Raw genomic sequence first — 24,824 nt, forward strand, 5'->3', positions numbered from 1 at the left:
AAAATATCTCAATCTTTTCGCTCTTTGCTTGTCCCACCTGGGTGCACCACCTTTTTTTTCATGTGATAACATAGAGATCTCACAAAAGTGCTGAACCTCATAACCAACTGCCAAGTGAGACGATAATAAACAGGACTGCTGTCTCAAAGGTCTCACTTCTAATTTGTTGACCTGGTTTTGGAAAAGCCTTTTGTTGTTCTTAAGGCCTGAGAGTTAAACATGACTGCCAAGTAAAACAGATGAATCACACACACATTATTTATAACAGACATCTGTACTTATGAATAAAACACCAGCCACCACGGATTTAATTAATGATATATTTCAAGTGGTTTGTTCTTTTTTTTGGTTTGTTTCTATAAACTACATATCTGAAAGCAGCCCAATTCTAGAACATTAAGGTATATGCTAGAATTGCATTTAAAGGAAACAAGATATTAAATGGATCGATTATCTAGAGTAGCCAGTGCCTGGCTGCACTTTGGCCAGCTAAATGAGTGAAGAAAAGGCTGGAAGGACTTGGCTCCTATTACAGTGCATTATCCTGTGATGGGACATATCAGAAAATGGACCCTCTTTCTCCTGCCTGTCAATGTGCTGTTGAAAAAGTGGAGACAGACTTTTGCTCAATAAGGCTGCCTCCCTTATACTTTGTATAATTTGGTGATATTGTCTAACACCAAATTAAAAACACAACTCGATTTATTGATCCAGCTGCACGTTAGTACATTGAGCTTTGGTGTTATCAGGCTGTGCAAAACTTCTATTTGCTGTAAAGATAACAAAGGCGGCATTGAGCAGCTAAAACTAGTTAAGAATTGAATGCACTTGCTCCCTTGGGAAATATAGGCAAATGCATTTAAGTCTGTGTCTGTGTCTAGTCAGAGGCCATTTTGCGTACAAGAGCTTATAATTGTGGCTCGTTTAATGTTTCCTTCTGAGCACTGCCTATTTTTGCGTACTTAGCCTAGAGCTAATATTGAAGGAATGCTGTACAAAAGCGTACAGGAACACCCAATTAATCCTCCTGAGTAAGTCGTGTTGAGCTTTTCAAAGACCTTGTCTCGCAACACTGCCTAGTTCCCTTAACTAATATACACTTTAACCTGACTACATCAAGGCTGTCCATGTCGTCAGTCCTGGAGGGCCATAGTCCACAGTTTAGTGATTTTTTTCTTCTCTAACACACATGTTAAAGCTGCTAATGAGCTGTTACGGTGAATCAGGCATCTTTAAGTAGGAAAATCACTCAACTGTGCTGGGCTGTAGTTGTGCATTCCATATAGTGTGGTAAAGAAAAAAGGAACATAAATATATAATTTCTTTCTTTATTTTTTAAAAAAACTATCCATTATTATTCCACAAATTCTTTGCCGGACATCTTTAAGGACATTCTTTGCAGAAAAACATGTTTTTCAAATCTTGGATGATATGATTGTAGAGCAGAGGCTGTTAGATACAATATAAGTGTTTTTATTTATTTTATTAATATTAAGGATATTAATTTCATATAAATATATATATATATATATATATAGCGGGGGCACGGAGGAGCATGTTCGCCTCCAGGGTCGGGGTTCGATTCCCGCCTCCACCTTGTGTGTGTGGAGTTTGCATGTTCTCCCCGTGCCTCGGGGGTTTCCTCCGGGTACTCCGGTTTCCTCCCCCGGTCCAAAGACATTCATGGTAGGTTGATTGGCATCTCTGGAAAATTGTCCCTAGTGTGTGAGTGCGTGAGTGAATGAGAGTGTGTGTGCCCTGCGATGGGTTGGCACTCCGTCCAGGGTGTATCCTGCCTTGCTGCCCAATGACGCCTGAGAGGCACAGGCTCCCCGTGACCCGAGGTAGTTCGGATAAGCGGTAGAAGATGAAAATATTTAACAGACATTTCGATTTTTTTATCCTGTATACAACCATACTGTACATGGCATGCTGTGAAATGCTGTTTTTGTGTCTATGAGTTTAAAAATATAATACAATTAAAAACAGAATTTATATAAACCAGAATTTAAATATTCATATATAGGTAGGAAATGGAAGATGTATAGAAAATATAAAAATGTAATATAAGGAATGTAAAGATGAGTGGCAGAAACAATACGACTGTATTTCGGATAAATTGCACGTGTGCAATATAAGCAATATATTCTGTGTTGAAACAAGCTGAGGTAGTGGGTTGTGTCCAAGACCCAGTCCTATGTGTCGTCCTTGTTTATGCCCTGAATGGCTCATTCTCTCTGTGGGGCCTTCAGGGACTGGAAGTGCTTCCCAGACCAAAACAGACAGAAGAGTCCATTGTTCAGATAGCTGAGGTCCTTCACTATCTTCCTGGCCTTGGTTCAGCATGACTTGCTGTAGATAAACCGCAGGTCATGGAGCTCAGTGTGGATGGTATGCTTAGCTGATCACACCACCCTTGGGAGAGCTCAACTATTCTGTTTGATGCTGTTCCCAAACCAGGCTGTCAGGATACTCTAAATAGTGCAGGTATAAAAGTTCCTTAGCACTTTAGAGGGCAGTGTAAAGTGTCTTAAGTGTCTAAGGTAGTAAAGATAGTAACAGGCCTACTCTCCAGTGTGTTAGTGTGACAGGACCATGACACGTCATGTTTTGCATGAACACCAAGAAATCAGAAGCTGTCCAGTCTCTCCATTGGGGCCCTATTAATCTTAAGGGGGTGGTAGCTCCTACTTTGTGCTGACATCCACTAACATCTCCTCTGTCTTGTTGATGATCAGGAGGTGGAGGTTCTCTTGGCACCAGGTCTCTGGGCTTTTAATCTCCTTTTAATTGTTATCAGTGTCATCGGTAAACTGGATAATGGTGGTAGAGTAGAAAGTGTCATAATTCTGTGTGGAAGCCATTATTTAGATCATAAAAAGATCATGTGTTATAAATAGACATTTTTATTATATTATGTTTATTTTATTATATTATTAAATTATTTTATTTTATTTTATTTTTTGTTCAGAAAACCTGACAGAAAAGTACATCTTGTTGGTGTGGTTCTATTTTCGATCAGGTGCAAGTGAGTGGTCTGATTTCAAGCTCAGCTTAACATGCTCAAATAACAAGAACCTGTGGCGCTCCTTAGTAACTGCCTGGATCATGGTAGTTAAATTATGCTACTTGTTTGTTTATACCTTGGGAAAATAAGATTAAATTCATTAGAAAGTATCATGGGTGGGCACAAACAAAATAATAATAACAAGAGTGGAGCAAAAAATGCACACAAATTGAGTAACTGCCAGAGCCAGAATTCACACACTGTGTTGACAGCTAGCATTGCCACTTTTAAGTTTTTTCAGTGTTTCCAGTAGCATATTTGTATGGTTCGTATTTAATAAGGCCCAGGTTTAGGGCACCATATTTAGGGCACTTTGTGTACAGTATATATACATACATATATACATACATACATACATATACTGTATATGTTTGTGCAGCATTCTCTGTTACCATGTAAATCTTACTAATCAGTTGAGCTAGTTGTGTTTCTCTAATCAAGAGTGAAAGAAAATCAGTAGTTGCTATCAGACTGAACAAATTAAAGCTGAAATTTTATTTGGAAATGCAAAACCAAAACAAAACATCAAATTAGCTCAAAATTAGTCAAGATTCAATGATCCAAACAAATTTACTGCATATAACAATTTAATCCTCAGAAGTTAGCAGTGTCCTTATAAAAGAAGTTGTTAATCTTAATCTTTCTCAACAGACAGATTTTTGTGAGGTGTAGAGTGGAATCAGTGTGTGTTTCTTGGTTGAATGTTCTTCACTATCAGCCTTCTCTTTTCATCATAGAAAATGTTGAGTGATCATGATTGTGTCTCTGGTGATAATGAAACTGTCAAAGGAGGACTGAAGCACTCGATTGTGTTTTTGATGAGTGTCTATCGAGGCTTTTGATGATTAGTACCAACAAAAGATGTGGCGGATTAGACGGCCCTCCTTTGATGTTCTCCACATTTTGCTATTGTGATTCAGAATCAAAAGATGTCTTCTTTTCATACATCAAGCTTCTTAGAATTTTTATGCCATGCCAAATGAAACCACTTTAAATCATTTTTCCCTTTTCATGCCAGATTTTTTCTGTCAGTAACATGTCATTACTAGGGGAAGCACAAAGTTTCCTGTGCATTGTATTGTTTGTATTATCATTGTATTATCATCTATGATGCCTTATTCTGCTGATCACTTTAAATTAATCATGCGATTAAAACAGATAGGGCTGAATATGTTGAACCTAATCCTATACATATCTCTCTTCCTCTCTCTATATATATACAGAGAGAGATCATATCAGGGATCAAGTTACACCCTGGGCAGTATCAATCCATTTTAGAGCACAGACACACACCCTCTCAAACCCATACCCATACAGAAAATTCAGGGATGCTAGTTAGCCTTCAAGGCATATCTTTGCACTGGGGAGGAAACCTTCTGAAGAACAGGTGAATAAACAAACTCACACCGCCATCCACCTTGTGTGCGCTACAAGCAAATCCCCAATCCTGCAATTGTGATACATGCTAAAAGTCTTGCTATATAATTTTCCAATATTTAGTCAGACGCCATCAAAATGGCTGTTTTTTTTTTTTTTTGGAGAAATATTTCATTCAATATTTTTCATAAAGATAGATTACCAATCCTTGTATTCCAGAAAACATATATTTCAATGGAAAGAGAGGATGGAGCTGCAATTCCAGTAGTGGGTTTTTCAAAGGATTGTATCCATGAAATATTCATGAGCACAGCACAGCTAGGAACGAGGCTGAACTATGCTGTGATGCTTCCTCCATCAGAGGCTAGTGAATTGGGACAGAATGAAACACAGCCATGCTATTGTTAGAAAAAGGGCAACATGTCAAGCAATATGGATGAGATTGAGATTGGAGTCGACATCATTGGAGTCCACTTCATGTTTTCAGGAATCATGGAAGTTCTGTGGCAGATGGCATCTGCCACTATCATTGTGAGGAGTCAGTGGGAGATCTGTGAATAGATCTTGACTGATCTGAGATACTCTCTTACTGTATGTGTCCTCTTTTGATCTGCCCAAATGCTATGCAGCTGAACACAAGCTTTGTTATTTCCATTTGAGCCATTGTAAAACATTGAACTAGCCTTTTTCCTTATCTAGAATTTCAGAAAACAAAAGTGGTTTTACCAAGTAGGACGCTTTAATTGCTGTCAGCTGTTGCAATTAGTTACAGTCAGAATATGAATTACACAATGACATACTTTTCTTTTTCTTGATTGTAATTGTAAACAAGTCCTATTAAACGCAGTGAACCATTTCAGTGAACTGAAGTCTGAAGCTAATCAAATCTTTGTGATGTAATACCTATTGGCCTAGCTAATATACAAATTGCAAAGTACAGATATTATCATGGACAACTCGCTGGTGCAGTGGGTAGCTTTGTCGTATAACAGCTGCTTGGTTCCATGTTCAATCTCTGTTCAATTTCTGTGAATGTCTGGGTGCACGGAGCTGGACTGAAATCCCATCCAAGGTGTATTTATGCTCAGTGTTCTGATTCCTAAGCGATTCGTAAAGATTCATAATATTTTAGTCAGGGACAGCTATTATATATTATTTCTGCAAAATTGGAGTGAAATTCACAAAGGCCTATCCCAAACCAATACATATATTAAAACAAAAACAATGTAACTGTATGTGATTTTTTTTTTAAATTCTTGTCTTCAAATCAACTGGACAGTGGAGAAAGCACATGTCGTTTTGTATTTAAAATGCTATAAATGTATAATGCTTCTTCACATTTGCTGATCTCTTTACCTCCGTTTTAGGTAAAGTTTTGTCCCCTTTATATTTCAAAACACCTCATGAATATTTTTTAAACCTGTGTGACAGATTAAAAGGGTAAGCAAAGATAAAATATTTATAGCACATACCATTCAGTAGTAAAATTCAGACAAAATACTGTAGTGTCATTAAAATGCATTGATGAGGATTGATATCAAAATCCTCATCTGGCTATTTAGACTTTTTCTCTTTTTAATGAAAACTCCATCACAAAAAAAAAAATTAAAAAATTATCTGAATATTAAGATAATATTATTATCCTAATCTTAATACCATAAGAAATGTTGAAGAAGAGTCCATATAAGGTCATATTGTACAATAACCGGTAACACTAGGACAAGTTACGGAGCTAAGATTTGCTAGCTACTCGTACTTTAAAACTGACTAAAATAATGTCATTAAATAATGTTCTTAATGGCATTCAGCAGTGTGCCCGATTTGACCAGTTTCTCATTCTGTGATGTGTTTTATCGAATACATTTAATATTTTATTATTGTTCTTATGTGGACTGAAAGGATTTCTTCAGTGAATCCCTTTAATAAGATTGTTTGGTTAGGATTTACTTAAAAAAAAATAATCTACAAGCACAATATAACAGGTATATATAGGGAGGACAATCATTAAGACAGGTGTGCAGAGGTGCGAACAAAAACAAAGACACATGGTACAAGACAAAAACAAAGCCAGCCAGAATCCCCCCCTGGTGTTCAGGCAAGGAATAGTCCAAGCCATCCATGACAAAACCAATAAAAGCCTGCATTCAGGTATATCGGAATGAACTCAGAGGTAAGGTTTTTACATAACCGTGATATTTTTGGTATCTTCCTTTGTAGCCTTGATGTCACAACTAAATTATTGAAGTCATTTAATGGTAACATGCAAGATCTTCCATCTTTCTGTGAAAAAGAACGTTTCTATGTTCTGACATCTCATTAGATCTTTCATTCATTCATTCATTCATTTTCTACCGCTTATCCGAACTACCTCGGGTCACGGGGAGCCTGTGCCTCAGGTGTCATCGGGCATCAAGGCAGGATACACCCTGGACGGAGTGCCAACCCATCGCAGGGCACACACACACTCTCATTCACTCACGCAATCACACACTACTGACAAGTTTCCAGAGATGCCAATCAACCTACCATGCATGTCTTTGGACCGGGGGAGGAAACCGGAGTACCCGGAGGACACCCCGAGGCACAGGGAGAACATGCAAACTCCACACACCCAAGGCGGAGGCGGGAATCGAACCCCGACCCTGGAGGTGTGAGGCGAACGTGCTAACCACTAAGCCACCGTGCCCCCTCATTAGATCTTTACAAGTCTAAAATAAATTTTGTCCGGAATAAAGTATACCTCATAGGAATATTATGAATCAATATTGTATTAAACAAGAGCACTAGCTTGCCAAGACCAATATTCTTCTTCTTCTTCTTCTTCTTCTTCTTCTCCTCCTTCTTCTTACCTTTAATATTACCTATAATCTCGTCTGCTCACAAATACATTTGTTCTATGCTCTTTCACATCGCAAACGCATTTCAGGAAGATGGCACAAACAAGTCCTTCTTCTTTATCTCTATTTTTTTTCTTCTTTTTTTCCATTAGGCATTGTCAGACCGCATCTATTTTGATAGCTTTCAATCTAAAACCACCAATTTAATGCTGAAGTACTGTGTAACAATACAAACTATTCACACCTTTATCCCTCCTTTATCGATTCTTTTTTGCCGGCCGCTCTTCATCCCCTGCACATTAATTCAATGGCTCTTCAATTTTAACTGCACATTGCTCCTATGCAATAGAAGTTAAAGCCACCAAAGTTGGTTTACAAGGTTGTGATAACAGTCCTTTCATATTTTTTGCATCCTATAGAAAATACTTGATTTTGATACTTTTTTATCAGCCACTTCAGATGAAGTACTATAATTTATGGTTGACATTATTTCTATTATATTTTGAGTGATAGTGATTTTGGGTTATACCAATTTGAATCAAAATACAAGTCTAATAGGCTTCTAAGTCTAAACACTGAATAATTAAAACAACTTGAATAAAGGTAGATTGAGATTTGTCCACCTCAATATTGAAAAATATCATGGACCCCTTGCTGATGCTTCATGTTTCACTTTGATATACACTGCTCTATATTAATTATATTGTAATTATAAGTTGCACAGTCCTCCCACTTGTGTTGTCTACCTGAAACTAATACTGCAAAAAGACTTGTGTTGTGGAATCAAATATTGACCTGGATGCATGATTTTTTTAAAAAAAAAATATATATTTTTTTTTAAATATTGAATTCACTAAAGAAAACCATGATAATGAGTTCTCACATCCTTGCCAACTATTGTTATTGAAGGATTTAATGCCTTTATTATTCACCATTGTTAGCTTTTTTTTCATCCTTCCATCCTCTTATTGAAACACACTGATCTTTCAAACTAGATCAATAAAATGTTAAACGTATTGCACAGTTGGCCAATATCTTTTATCCCGACATCATTCCACGGAACTGTATTGATTTAACTATTTTGTGAATGTTTGGGTAACAACAAGCAAATCTAGCAAATTCATTACGTTGATAGCACCTTTGCTTTATTACCATGGTTACCCCATTTATCCTCCCAACACTACAGCATAAAAAACTATTGATTTCTACATATTGCATTTTCAGCTGGACAACTCCCATGCATTTAAAAATTGTTTTTGGCAAGATAACTGAAAGTTTGTTTACAAGCTTTCTATTATTGTTCTTGCTTATTGCTGTTTTGTTCTTGACTGTTATGCTGCCAACCTTTACATTTTAGAAGTGGTCTATAAAATGTATGCCATGAAAGAAAATACTACCAGACACTATTTTTTAAAATGCTTGCCCAATAGGATTGTGCTGCATTTTAAATAATGCCATTTAATCCCTTAGATGCCAACTGCATCTTGTGCAATCTACGGAATCTCTGGTTTAGCCTGAATTATTAGAAAAACATTCATTCATTCATTCATTCATTCATTCATTGAATGAATGAATGAATGAATGAATGAGAAAAACATTCAAAATACAATCCAGTGTCAAGTCAAGTCCATATGAAAATTTGTTTGTCATCAGCGTCAAAATTATCAGCTTCAACTATAAATATTCACTTATAGACCAGTTTCCGAATTTGAACCTTGTCTGCATTTACAGTAATTACTTGTAAACTTGTAAACTTGTAATTGTAATCCTGTAATCTGTTGCTAAGAACAAGGTGTCAGCTGTCTGTAGAGGAAACAGAAACCATAGACCAGATGTTATTTTGTTAGTACACAATTCTTAGAAGTATTGGGTGGCACAGTGGCTTAGTAGTTAGCATGTTTGCCTCACTCATCCAGGGCTCAATTCATGCCTATTCCCTATGTGTGCAAAATGTTCATGTTTTTATGTTTTCCCAATGCTTCAGGCATTTCTTGTGGGAAATCCAGTTTCTGCACCATTGACATGTGTCTAATTACCATCTATAAATTGTCTATAGTGTGTGAATTGGTGTATCATTGTAGGGCACAAGGTGGGGTACCAGCCAGTTGCAGGGCACAATCTCCTGTATAGGTTAAGCGGTACAGAAAATGGATGAACTATTCTCAGCACACCAGCAACAGCACAGTTTCACAGTATGGAATGCATTGGTGTGAATATGTAAGGTGTAGCAGTGATACTGGGTTTTTTAAGAGCCAGTGTATTTCCTTACATATTAGAGGCAATTAGAGTGTGTAGCTGATCTGCTTTCATGTACAATATACAGTATTGTACAGTACATTAATCATCTTCTTGTCATCAAGTTTTCATCACAGTTGGTTTCTTACCACAGCTCATCTGTTGGATGGATATTTTTGGTTGCTTTCAACCCAGCAGTGACACTGAGGTGTTTAAATACCCCAGAATGCTGCTGAGCTTGGCACTCCCATATCAGTAGCACACATGCTACTATGCCAGAACAAAGTGAGTGTCACTGCTGTGCTGAGAATAGACCACAACCCAAATAATATCTGGTCAGATATGGTCCTGTGGTGGTCCCTTACCTGCACTGTTTATAGGTTTCTGTACCTAATAAGGTTGAGACTGATTGAATATCACTGCAGACATAAAGTCTCTCAGACTGCATCTCTTTCTCCTGAATAGAAACATGAAAATGTATAAAAAGCTCTATGTATAATACTTACCTTTGATTTAACCTCTATGCCACAGAAATGAAAGATACCTGGCCATTAGTTCTACTCTTGGATTTCTAAATTTATAGATCAATATCATTTTCTGCTTGGGACCACATATCATGGTTTCAGGGCTGGATGTAAGGCAGAGAGAGAAGCTTACTGTGCCAGGTCCTGGGAGACCCTGTACTACTGTATCTAATTGAAATGGCAACCTGAGATTCAAATCAATTTTTGCAGTCCGTGGAGCAGGAAGTACTGGCCAATCTGTGTTGAAGCTATTATCAGATTTTGTTACAATCTTAACACCCTGCACCTTTTTTGTTATTTTCTTTTACAGGGTTATGGAGTGTTGCATTTAGTGTTTCAGGAAAATTTCAACGTGAATTTATATTAGGACCAGCAATGTGAAGAGACATTCTCCTCCTAGACTGTACCCATTACAAGCAGGGTTTGATTAAATAATTGCCTATTAACTAGTAATTTGTCCACCTTAGGACAATTACACGACACACTGAAATGCCATTATGCATTGCTATTAAAATGTTGTAATAACAAATGATGTAAAATGGGTCCAGATCCATATATTACGCCCTGCACACATTTCATTTAATTTAGTAGCATGTCTTCCAGCTAAAGCAACATGAAAAGTCAGTATATATCACATACTGTATGAGGAATGTTGCAAATGTATTTCAAGTCTGTATAGGGTCAGAAAATCGTAGAACACTGTAATGTGTGCATGCTGAGTGCTTTAAATAATATGGACTGTGTTGCTATCAGATGTAATACGATGTAAAATAAAAACAAAGGAGCATAAAGATTAATATAATATATGATTGAGAAGAACTAAAAGTCCATTAAGAGAGTATTATATTGCTAATTATTGCTGCACAAATAGAACTAGCTGTGATTAGCACATTAGTTGCTTAGAAAATAGGGTTAATAAAATAGTACTTGATCCAGCCATCCTTTATTTTTTAGATTGCATGTCAGCAGTTAATTGTGCACACTTTAGTAATGCTAAGAGATAATAAATCATGGGCATGAAATCATAATGTGTGTAATGTAGGATATTCTATTGTGTGTTTAATTGGGTATTTAAAAACACACTAATGCTTGAGATGAGCTGATCGAGCACTCTTTTGCCATGCTTACAGAAAGTTAATTCATAAACTTTATCCAATAAAATCAGTCCTTGATATAAGTAATTATTAAAATGGCTTCCTCTGAGCTTCTCAGTGTGAGAGAAAAAAATGTTTTCATTGTCATTAAATGTATGATATTGTAAATTATTTAATAATTCTGTTTGTGTTTAATGTCAGCTTCCAAATCATCATTTTAACACAAATTAAAATCATTAATTTAACTGTGAATCTAAATGTTTCACACTGTCAGCTAGTGAAACTAGAATTAATACAGACTTAATACAGCTCAGGATCAGGGTTATTTAATGTAAAAAAAAAAAGTTTCATGCAGTAGTAGTAGTGTGAAGAGTAGTGAAGTTATTAATCATACGTGCACATGTAATCGTAATGCATAATTGCTATAAAATGACTGAATGAATCAACATTCAAGTCTTGTTTTTGCTTTCTTGGCAACAATTTCAGTAGATGAACTGAACAAGCTGCTGATAGTTTAGATTGAGTGGATAATGTTCATAGGCCCTTTCTGTGGATATCCCTATTTCTATGTATAGACACTTAATTAAAAAGTTAACATAGATATGTGAGGCATATTGCCACTTCGCTGCCAGCTGGCACTCTGTTACTTCCTTAGCCAACTACAGGTTACAGACATTGTAACCTGATTTATTACATGACCCAAATCCTGTTCACAGTGCCTTGATTAAGTATTACACATACCTGTTTCCTATCACACTAATTCCCTTACAGAAACTGGACATGGTTCTGTTCAGTGTGAATTGTCTTCCAGTGATGATTCTGAGTTTATTCTGCCAACGTTCAGCTTTTGATTGTACGTTCCTGTAGCTTTCATGATTTTACTCAAGCCAAGTGTATTTTATTTGCCAGTTGCTCTGAATTTTGCAGTCTGGATTGTCCACTTGATCTTTTAATACACCTGCATTTGCCTAAAAAAACCCTGTGATCTCCTGGCACATAAAGTCATTGGCACCCACTACAGGTCAATTACTGTATATTTTAAATGAATTTTTTTCATGTGGATTTTTTATTAAGCTTAACCAAATCAAATGTAAGTAAATGTGCTTGCTTTAGACCAAAAAACAAACCATTTTAAAACTTGAAATTTAAAGTAGCAGGAATAAAAAATGAGCTATTTCCTGTGCAAGCACTATGATTTACTTACTTTGATCTAGTCATTTGCAGCTAGCTTTTGATCACGTCTTTACTTTTAATTGCCTTTCCAGGTCTTCATGCCATTTTCATTAGTTAATCATCAATGACATAATGATCGTGAGTGTGCATGTTGATATATCCACACTTTGCATTTAAAACCTTGATCTGTTTATGCTAATGAAGTTCTTAATTGCATTTGAAGAATCAAAATTTCCCACATGGTATGGTAATGATTAGTAAATCTGGCAATTGTCATCTTTTTGGAGATATTAAACATACAAGTCATTAAAAACCTTTCATATCTTGTTTATGTTTAGCAAACATCTCACAAAAACTGAAAGCAGGTCAATTTCTATGATATAAAACCACATGCATTTTGCTATATGGTGTATCACATGGTAATCTTCGTATGAATACATATGCATTTAAGTGCATGACTCTGGATTAACATTATCCAAATTTCCTAGTCTAATATTATGTAAATTACTTCTCCTGTTTACTATCATTTCATCTAGACTGGCTGAGTATGACCATATGTGCACAGCAGATCTAATGTTCAATACCCTGATTACAGAAAAGCCTTTGATATTTTGAGTGACAAAAGTACTTCATGAAATTTTAATGGGTTCAAAGCTTCTTCTGTGCTTGTAGAACAAAATCACTGCCCTTCTCTCCCTCATCCTCTTTCTTTCATTCTCTCTCTCACAAAGACCTCCAAATTTGCTGTCTGGGAAACCACATAAAAATCAAAGATCAGAGCCAATGCCATGACGACAGCTGAGGTGGCAATGCATTTGTCTTGATAGGAGAAAGAACACTAAACTACCTCAATATTTCTTTTTTGTTGTTGTTGTATATAAACTTATAGGAATTGAGCAAAAGACATACTTCGTATGATCTGTTGGACTAAACATATTATTAATTATACCTGTATGATGGGACATATATTTTCAGCAGAGTACAACCTTTTGTTAAAACGATATTTGTATGCTTGCTCATCTGTTAACATGAGAGTCTTAAGCAGGAAACTGAGCAAGGCAATTTGCAAATCTTCTTTATCTTAAAAAGAAAGCATGTTTGCTCGTGAGTAAATTTTCATCATTGTTTCCACACTCATTTTGCATATAACCAGAATTTACTTCATGTGCTTTTAGAATTTGAATGAGTTTCCACACAAGGCCATTATTAATAAACAAACGTATTTCAACAGCAGAGCCCTGTTGTGGCATAATAATGACTTCCCCTGACTCAGGTGATGTGGCACAAGAACATGGCCACTAATGAGCTTATGGAAATCCAAGGTTTAGCAAAGAAATTGTTTGTAATTCTTAGTAAATGCTCCCAGTGTTACAATCTGGAATAAAATTATACTATTAATTTTCATACTATTATTATTATTATTATTATTATTATTATTATTATTATTATTATTATTATTATTATTATTATTATTATTATTATATTATTATTGAGTAATTAACACAAGCTCCAAACACAAGCTCACAAGCTTTGTTTCTCAGCTCCAACATTATTTAGATATTTTACAAAAATCATCTTTTTATGCAGATTCATACAAGAACGTTTGAAATATTTTGGCTGACACATACGAAACAGTGGAAGAAGTTAACAATTTTGTGTAGCAATATGCAAGTAATCCCACACTGTGATTTGGTTTTGTATATACTGTAGGTCATTTTACATCCTTTTTTTATGCTGCCTATTTTAATATTTGAATTATGCCACCAATGAAAAACTTCGCTGGTTATGCATTTATTTAATTTAAAACCCACAAACCTCTTGCCTTTTTATGTACTCAGATATCATTTTAAAACAACATCCTGAGTAAAATTATTGGATCATAGCCAACAAACTTGGTGCATTGACAACCAATAGGAGTGAAGCTCAAGTTCCTTGACAAAAAGCACACAATGCTTCTACTTCTATCTTGTATAATATGATGCATGTATACACTAGACAAATGCTCTCCTTTGTGAAGGGTTAATTTTAGAATTGAATGTTAGTTTCAGAACTTAACTTTTAGAAATAAACTTTTTTACTATGGCAAAAGGTAGTAGAAATGCCTGCTGACAACTTTGTAGAAAAGCAACTGACACCTTGCAGCAATCCAATCGAAAGCCTATGCAACTCTGACTGGACATAAATGAACAATTTACTTTACTTGTGTGTTTAAAACATGGTTATGACCTACATGTAGATTATTCAGGCTCAAATCTGAGCTCAGTTATAAAATAAATTGTTAACATTTAATAATATTAAAACTGGAAGCTACTGATCAGAAGGTTGTGAGTTAAATATTAGCACTGCCTAGTTGCCATTCTTGGTCTCTTTGGCAAGGCTGTAATATATGTATAATGTATAAAATGTATAAAAATGTATTAAATGTATTCATGTATAAAATACTGATAAACACACAACTGTTTTTCAAGTGAGCAGCCATGGTATGCCATGACAAAGAGCACAGTGAACACACCATGATACATTGTGAAAGTCTATCCTCATGGTTTGTTTGGTAAATGTCAGGAGAGGTTTTAGTTTATGAATGGATGCTGATGTCTGCTGCCCAAGTGTCACAGGAAAGGAAATGTGCATGGTTTCTGCGGCGTCACCGGATTTAATTACTTGTCCTGAGGTTTGGTGGAGTGTGGAGACAGAAAACAAATCTAGTGAAAATATGGATACTGGGTACTGCGGGGAATTGAGCAGCTATTATAGGGGGGAAGGGGTGGTGGTGCTGGTGGTTAAATTTGCTCCTGGCACAAAATTATGGCTGCTCGCGACACTGATGTACAGCAGAGATGCAAAAGGTCTCTATAACATTCAGTACCATTCCTAAATATTCAGTCATTGGATCTTTGCATGAAGATGTTAATAATGTGTGACACATTCTGTAAAGCTATATAATCAGTGTTTTAAGTAAAAGATATAGCTGTAAATTAATACAATTTTATACCACTGTGCAGCTGAATCAGAACCACAAATCAGAAGCCGTGCATTTATATTCTATAATAGCACGCATCTGACAATAATTCTGCCTATAACATAAATAACAGGTTTATATTAAAATGTGTAATCGTTTCCATAGTAACAGCTCATTCGCATATATAGTTGATGCGCCACATAATTTAAGGCAAATAATACAAGGATAAAAATCATGTTATTTAATCAAGAAAAAAAAAAATCATCATTGATATGGTGATATTTCTGGATTTATTTGTTTATTGAACAAGTTTACCACCAGGGCAGAATTTTCATAACTAAATAACATCTAAATATACGCTGATGTCAAAAGTTTTGGCACTGTTTTTAAGGTCAATATATGTTATAGGACATCTTTAGAATTACTCTACATTTCCTAGACAGTTTGCAACACATAACGATGAACCACTTGGAAATCATGAAAATATTTGTGATAGTAACTAAAAAAACTAAGACACAAAAGATATTAACATATAAAATATGTTAGAGTAAATACTGGCACTGGTGGCACAAGTAATAATGTGCAATACTGGTGAATACATACATAGACTCTTATCTCTATCAACTTGTATGGACGCTTATTAAAGCAAAGAAGTCGAACACTGCAGTGCATACTCGTCAATCAACATCTTCCCCACCCAGATAGTATCCAATAACTTGCAGTGAAAGTGAGCAGGAGTGATCGGGAACATGTCCTGGCCCCTTTCAGTAGCTTGAAAAGCATTAAAATATGATTTTTTTTTGCATTTGCTGCTGCATAATGTACAGCAGAAACCAACTTCCAAAGAATAAAGTCCAATGATGTTTCACAGCTAAAATGTAAGAGAATATCTTGTGATATTTTATTGAAAGTGTGCAATCAAACCATGCAGACACTGGCTATGTTTACATACAAAGTCTTTCACAAATCCATTTTAGAGAACTTTCTATATGTATTCTAATATAATTGCTATATAAATTACAGTATCTATTATATTTGTGTATGGCCCCGTTGAACAGGATAACGTTTGTTCTTCACCCAGTCACTAGAGGGCATCTGAGACATTTTAGTTTCACTTTTTAGCCACGGTCACGTTGCCCATCTTATTATATGGTCTATGATATAAACAAACAGATTTTCCAGGCGTTCCTCAGAGATGCTCTGTAATGTATCCCGCAGGACTACCTGAAGGTTATAAAAGCTGCTTAGACACTGTTCTCTAACCTTTCCATCCAGTTTTTTACCAGGCTATTTTTATTAGGTTAAGCTCAGGTTAAAAAACAGCACTATTTCTTCCTCTTGAAATATCTCTGGTGCAGCTGTAAAATGTGGTTGTGGTTGCTGAACGTCAGACATTATAGTCAGTGTGCATTTTCTGTCCCCACATCATGCTCTTTCTCGGACAATCACATACACGTGGGTCATTTCATTGAACAGAAGATTTTCCTTTTACTGTACTTTTCATTTTCAGTTCATTTTGAAATACAGTCAGAAATTTGCATGTTCAGATAGATCTCATTTTAGCTAAAACATATTGTAATGTGAAATCATATTAATGGGTCCCATGAGTGATTAAAAAAACGATGTTAATTTAATTCATGCAGTGTTTGTCTTGGCTTAACCTGTCACTCCATTATCTCTCACAAGAGGCATATTGTTGGAGTCATTGTGTTACCCGCTCTGGTCTGTCATTTATCACTAGTAATTGCTGCTGTCAATTTCTGGCCACAGGGTTTCCATTCAGCATCAGCATAAAGCTGGAGAGATCTGCTCTCGGTCTTGGTCATTGAGATGTCTGATCTTGGTCAGTTCTCTAAAACATGATGTGTTGGTTATAGAAATGTTCCATTTCACAATAACAACTGGTTAATTAGGCAGAGATTAAGCATTTTAAAGTAATTGGCATCAATTGATCAGCCTGTCAGCATGGCTGATTAATATAAGTGCTCAAGCTTTCCCTTTTGTCCATCCTGGCAATCACATGCTGCCTCAAATTGGTTGAAGTGGAATAGCCAATGAAATTTGTATTCAGTTGTATATTGTATTTGTTAATAATAATAATAATAATAATAATAATAATAATAATAATAATAATAATAATAAAATTTTAATTAAATTTGATCCTTTTAAACAGTTAAATTGCACTTGTATTAGGCACCATTTATAGCTGTGTTTGCTTTAGTGTGACAATAATATCACATAATATCTAAGAAAGTAAAAACCCATTTATAAAAAAAGCTAAAGTCAGTCATTTCAGGATTTTGAAACACAAATTGCACAAATTTTCACAAATTGCAAGCACAGGAATCTTTTAAACTATAACCATTCTTTTAAACGTCTTTTTAAACTACTGCCGTTGAAGACACATGTGTAATCACTTTCCATGATCGCGGGACTCATGTCCGATGCACATGAATGAAAGAGGGTTTTGACTGAAAGACACATTATTTCACACCTGCAGAAATCTGTCACTCAATCTTCACTAAGCTACACTAAATATTGCAGAGTTTGCTTGATTTTGCATTCATTTCTGTGATCATACAATCACAAAATCCTAGCAACTGTAGCAAGCAACTGTCATTAGACATCAAAATCAAGCAATGTTTGCACTTTTTCTGGTTGAATCTAATTTAATGAGATGAAATGGACTTCTCATGTACTTCTCATGTACTTCTCATGCACTCACATGTGTATGTGCTTAAATTAGTAGACCATAATTATTCATTTTCTGCTGAATGATTCTTACATAAAGGAAAAAGAAGAAAGAGCAAAAATATGCTTTAGAAATAAACACAAAAACTACAGCAAGTATTGCTTATGTATGAGAAATTTAGCACAGCAGAAATGTCCATATTGTATTTTCATATGTTATTATACTGTACTATTTGAGAGTATTTGTCCTCCTTACTTAGTACTGTATATACTGTCATACACCACATACTGTAAAAAGGCATAGTGGTCCATCGCAAGTAAGAATACACAGCTGAACTTAATTTCCAGTGTTTTTTATTTTTTTCAGCAGCACTGATGCTTCAACTGCTTTCACAACAGATTATATTTGCAGAACTTCAGGCGCCATGTTTACATGTTAAATCACAAGCTACTGTATAACAGCAAAAATTCACGTCAAAAGAAAAATCAGTAATATTTCACGATTCATTTACAATGTCTAAAATAAATTCATGATCATGAGGCATTCCATCTCATCAATCTGGTTTACAAACATTACATGTGTAAATTTAATGAACACATGCAAACATTTGACAGTTTAATGGTTAATGATTACAAGCTGAAAATAGACAGAGCTTTAAAGATTGATCCAACAGGTAGACTTACAAAAATCCAACCATAAATTCCCCATCTGTGGCTGCACGATTAGCAGTGAAAGAGACAAATAAGGATGGATTATGGACTGGAGGTGAGCAGGCCCCCTGAGCTAATCACCATAATTAAGCAGGTGGTATTTTCCCTTGCCAATATTTCACCCACAGTCACCATTGAGCGGTCCACGCCACAGAGGCTACTCTGAATAATTAATGTTCCTCACAAGCATCCATAATTGAGGCCTTTCTCTGTTAGACGTTTGAAGAAGCAACATGGGAGGCGTATAACTATAGTAGTACAGCGTTCTTACTCTTGTACATACTTTTAGCTCTCATTGGCTTATGTAAATCAAAGGATAAGACGATTAGCAACTTGGTTGGAGTTTTATACGTGGTACAAATGTCTGTGATTCACAGTGAAATACTGTTACGACTGCTAACATGAAAGTCATGAAAGTCAGAAAGACAGATTGTAAATCAGTTTTCATTACTTTCACATAAATACTGAAGACATCTTCCAAACTCCATGAACTCTTGTCATTCATACTCCACTTCCTGCGATATATTATATATAACTGCTAACACAGTGCTTAAGAAAAACACATTTAAAACTAATTAAATATGAAATCATTACAATTATAAAATAAAATAATAATCATTTCCAACACGGCTATTTTCTCAGATGCCGTGTTTGTTGTCTGGTTGACATCTTTTAGTAAAAGGGTCCAGCCTCAGAATGATTCTGTTTGAAAACATGGATCAAGGAAGGCAGATTGGAGGTGAAAGAATTGTGACAGAGAGCGGGAAAATGATATATTTCTGTAAAGATCTAGAAAAAAAAACGGATATTGAAGCAAATTGCAGCATTTGTTTTGTTTATTTAAAATAAATGGAAAAAGGGAACAATACATTTTCACAATAAATAAGGAAGTGATGAAATTCCATCATGACTTTAACAAACCTTTCATTTTAAATGGCTGCACTGTTACATATACACACACTCTTTACTTGTTAATCAGTGGATATTTCATGAATAAATAATGTACAATTACAAAAATAAAAAAACAAATGTGAACTAAATACCACTAGTACTACACAAAAATAGAAACCCTTTGAATGTTGTTTTTTTCTGTGTTGCCTTAAAATGTATTTCAAATTAAATAACATAAAACATTTTCTTTTGTAATGTTTTTTCCTTTCATTCTTTACATTATTAAAAAAAAAAAAATACTGCAAAGGTATATCAGGATGGTGTGTGTGTGTGTGTGTGTGTGTGTGTGTGTGTGTGTGTGTGTGTGTGACGTGATTCCTGCAGCCCTTTTGAGTTTAAAATCTGAGTTTTAATTTAGTTTTGAACTTTTAAACCTTTTTCATTAATTAGTGCTGTTTTCCAATGAAACATTGCTGTAAAAAATATTTAGTGTGTGTAAATACCATCTGTCCAATAGCCCTTTCTCTCACTATGTGATTATTTATGATTGACAGTATCACTTTGAAGACATTTGAACATTGCTTTCGATCCTCAAATAGGGCTGTAAGAAAACATATCATTCAATCTAAACAGACACTGAATGTACACACAGATGAATGCACACACACAGATGTATGTACACACAATATTTTTCGGTATTACAGAATCTCCTGGCTCTATTCTACATTCCACAGGGATCCATTAAAGCAATACATATACCAGAAGATGAGGCATCACCTTTTCTCCAAGGCTTTTGTTGCTGCATAGATATAAGAAACCTATATGCTGCAGCGCTAGGCTAAGATTGATGCGCCTACAGCATCATTGTCTTGTTACTTTACAAAATATGTACGTTTCAGCTGTATGAATAACATGAAACTTCTTGCGGAAGTAGGTAGGAAAGGTGAGGTTACAGCTATTTACTTATTAATAGTGTTTAGCTTCTCTTGAACTCAAGCCTAGTTTCGTATGAAGTTCAGTTCACTTATATTTAATGAAGCTTCTCCTTTGTGATTTTATAGGATCTTGCTATTGTTAATTCTTATTACATAAACTGAAAAAGACCTCCAGATGAACATGAAGCAATTTGTAGCTGATTTTTTTTCACAGCAAAGATTTTTGTAGCATTACGAGAGTTTCTCATCGCTGCTAATGTTGGCGAGGCACTCGTATATGAAAGTACTTAGCAACAGCGTCCAATGCAGCAGCTGGGTTTCTTAGATCTGTATTGCCTTTGTAAAATGACTTCTTCCAGTTCTGTCTGATTAGCATATGGAACTTATTATGTTTTGATTATGTTGTCTGAACAAAGAAAAATTTTAAGGTATAAAAATTTGGAATGTTTTGAAAAAAAAAAAAAAGAGTTGTTAACCTCACTTTTAAGTGAAATCCAGATTTACATCCATGCCTATACTTCTAAATTTTGTAATTACATATATTTTTACTATTAATTACAATGTGCTTGCTTAATAATTACTATTAGTAGTATTGTTCTGGGACTTATATTTTGTATTTTGTTTCTAAAAAAATATTTTGCAATTAATTAAGTGTCATGTCTATGGCTGAATCAGCATCAAACTTCATATCCCAGAATGCACCACAAACATGGACTCCTTGGACTACAATACCATCTCAATACCAATATATATATATATATATATATATATATATATATATATATATATATATATATATATATATATATATATATATATATATATATATACATACGTGTATATATACGTGTATATATACGTGTGCGTATGTATATATATATATATATATATATATATATATATATATATACATCATCTCTATCTCCAATACACTCTCACTCTTAGTTCACCGCCTGACTTCACACCTGTTTCTTTATTACAACTGTTTTTTTGTTTTTGATTTTTTTGTGTCCACCAGTCTTTTAATTACCCCATGTTTTGTAATGCATGTGATTTAAAATGGTGGGTGGGTGGAAGTGGGTTTAAGTCAAGTTGAACTTAAATAAAAAGCCTTTGTAAACTAGAACGATTGATAACATGGACTGTGTAAAATAATAAAGCACAGTCTCTGCCAAGTAATGATTGGTGGCTGCCTTACACATGAGTGTTACTAATAAATCAATAGCTGTGCCTGATTTTGTTGAGCCTACTTGCTTGGCTGGAGTCCACTGTGGTGATTATATCCAAACTCCTCTTTGACTCTGACACTGGATAAGCTGCACTCCTGCTCCTCAGCCCCTGACAGAAAGCATGCTGCTCAGAAGAGATAATGAACTGACAATGACTTATCTTCCTCTCCTGCCCTATGTAACCCCTACATATTACTTCTGATACCACACATCCAGCACAGAATAAGGTGCTAGCATTCATGTATTAGACGATTGGTGAAACTAGACTTTATATTATTCTATGAAAGTTCTGTTTGCTTGTGCAGGAAGAGCCAAGTCTGGAATATGAGTCAGATACTAATTTAATTCAGCAGACCAAGTGTTTAGTTTCTGTAATGCGACTGTTGCAAGAGAGATGGAAACACTATAAGGATGCCACCTGATGGCAGTTTCTCCCAAGATACTAAATGAGATAAGCATGACTAGACACCTTTAGATAGAATAGGACAGATAAATCTTCAAAGGTCAACGATAAAGTATAGAAATATCAATGAGAAAAACTTACTTTCTGGCTGACTGCCTTATATCTATCTATCTATCTATCTATCTATCTATCTATCTATCTATCTATCTATCTATCTATCTATCTATCTATCTATCTATCTTACTGCAAGCATTAACCTCATAACTTAATGAAAGCAAAATTCAAATGTATGTGTTTGTGTGTGTGTGTGTGTGTGTTTGTGTGTGTGTGCAAATCTTTCAAATAACTTGTAACCTTAATTCAGAGCTATTTTCATATCTAGTATAAACCAAATTTAAATCCTATAGAATGATGCAGCCTGCAGTGAGATTGACACCTGCACACGTTTCAACACCAAAATGTACATTTCCTTCCAGTTTGACATAAATGGCAGACTCTGTAGGTAGGTCAGCTGCTGCCAAACTGAAATGTCTTGCTTTCTGTCACTCACTGTGAATCTCAGTAAGCCTAGCTCAATAGACTGACATTTTTAATTTCATTTCTTCACAGCTGGAGGTCAGATGAACATTGTCTCTGCAAACCTCAATGAACAGCTAATAAAATGGGGTGGTGGGTGATAGGGATGACTCAGCAAATCATATTTAGCATTAGTGCATATTTTCTTAACTTTTACACCATTTGGAAGTTGCCTTTATAGCCTCAAGGAAAAACATTTCCTAGTACACTAGTACATACAGGTCAGGGTCTGTCAGTACTGCCAAGCTAAAACCCAAGAGTTAGTTCTGAAAGAAAACAAGTCATGCTTTTCCCTTGAAACTGAATACATGGAAGTAGGTTTCTCACTAAATCATTTTATCCAGAAGTTTATTAATATTAAATGGAAATTGCCTCCTTGCTCATGGAGTTGGATTTAAACCTTCTCTACAACACCATACACCAGTCTAATGCCTGTTCCTAGCACAGGACCAATCTGTTTTGTTCAATAATTACGCAGTTTTTTTTTTTGTCATCCTATTCTTGCAGCTCAGCCATTTGCTGCTCCACTTAGCTTGACAGTAACAGATGTGAAAATTGCATCTCCTATCAGAGTAAACAACAGCTGATAACAGTTGAGAAACACTGTTAGATATGAAAGAGGCATATTTGTTTCAAATTAGTTTATCTACAAGTCTCTCCATGCCTGCAAGCAGCCACCAGCTCCAGCTGTGAATTTTGAGCTCACCATAACGTGCAGATAGAAAGTGCATATACAGTAAGTGAGGAATATTGTACTTATCATGTACAGTTAGGCTCTAGTAACTGCTTCTGAATAACTGTAATGATAATACTGATAAGCATTAATGTTATTAAGTATCATTTAAAAAGAGGATAACGGTTATCTTCATAATGGAGTCACAGGATAAATTATAGAAATTTATACAAACACAGAAATGGGATAAGCTTCTGTAAATGATTTATTTTAAAGGTAGCTATTATGATTAAGTGTCCATTAAGTTCTGATTATCTTAAACTATAGTATGCATAGCAAGCCCCTGGATATAAGTTCTGAGCAGGCGAGCACAAAAAGAGCTTAACTATATCTCAGTCATATACATTCCCTTGCTTGTAAATCTCCAGATTAGCAATTAACCATAACGTAACAATAGTTACCTTTTAATGTTTAATCATCGATGATTCATTTCTGACTATAAATAAGAGACTTTAAAGTGGGTATGTTTTTGGCACACTGGTGCCTCACATTATCTTTTATGGCTAATGAATTCAATTGGTGAAAATCTGTGTAAGTTGATTTGATTTGTATTTGTCTTAAATGTATTTATTTATTTATTTAAATACATTTGATTAATGCATTTGATAGACTGCAGCAGAGCAGAGAAACACTTAATAACATTCAGTTTAATTTTAATTCCATGGGTTTATTCATTCAGCCATAAACAGAGCAGACGTAAGTAAGTAATAGTGGAACAAGTAATATATTCAGTGTGCTCCACTTCACTGTAAGAGGTAGGTACAGCCTGAGGCATGAAGGTGAATGTGAATGATATACAGGTAAATTATTATATTGTAAATGGTTATGTAATATTCAGATTTGCCTATGTTTTATTTAACCCAAATGCAAAAAGGACACTAAATTATTTCACAGAAATTTTATAATTTATTACATAAATATACCTTGACCATGTCTGTGTTACCACACATCCATCTGCAGTTGTTATGTTCAATGTCTTGAAAGCTGGTTTTCTATTTGGTGAGTAATGCAAAAAGATATTGAACCTGACACAATTGGCCAATGCATATTGAAACAGATCCTCTGTCTATAGCTGTGCAGGTACACGTATATACATAGCACATCTGTTGTCACATTTTGGTGAGAAAGATGATGTCAGAGTGGTGTGAAATCATGTTGCCATTTAGAACCTTCTTCTCAAACACAAGGGTGATAGTCATGACAAGCAAGTGTAACCTTTCCTTTTTATGCTAGAGGATGAGAGGTGGTAAAGATGCTAAACACCACCTCCCAAAATAAAACATTATAAGTCTCTACTAGTCTTTACTAGAATGGTGTTTTTTATAGCAAATACAGCTATGAAAATAAATAAAAATAATTGTGCTACTAATAACTAACATGTCAGTAAAT

General features: G+C 35.1%; 1 protein-coding gene across 2 annotated transcripts in view; it reads left to right on the forward strand.

Annotated features, from left to right (window-relative positions):
* The window catches only part of grm4 (glutamate receptor, metabotropic 4), a 157,910-nt gene that overhangs the window by 80,257 nt on the left and 52,829 nt on the right, over window positions 1–24,824 (forward strand). The window lies entirely within an intron of this gene.

The sequence above is a fragment of the Tachysurus vachellii genome, chromosome 4, assembly GCF_030014155.1.
Source record: "Tachysurus vachellii isolate PV-2020 chromosome 4, HZAU_Pvac_v1, whole genome shotgun sequence".
Taxonomy (NCBI): domain Eukaryota; kingdom Metazoa; phylum Chordata; class Actinopteri; order Siluriformes; family Bagridae; genus Tachysurus; species Tachysurus vachellii.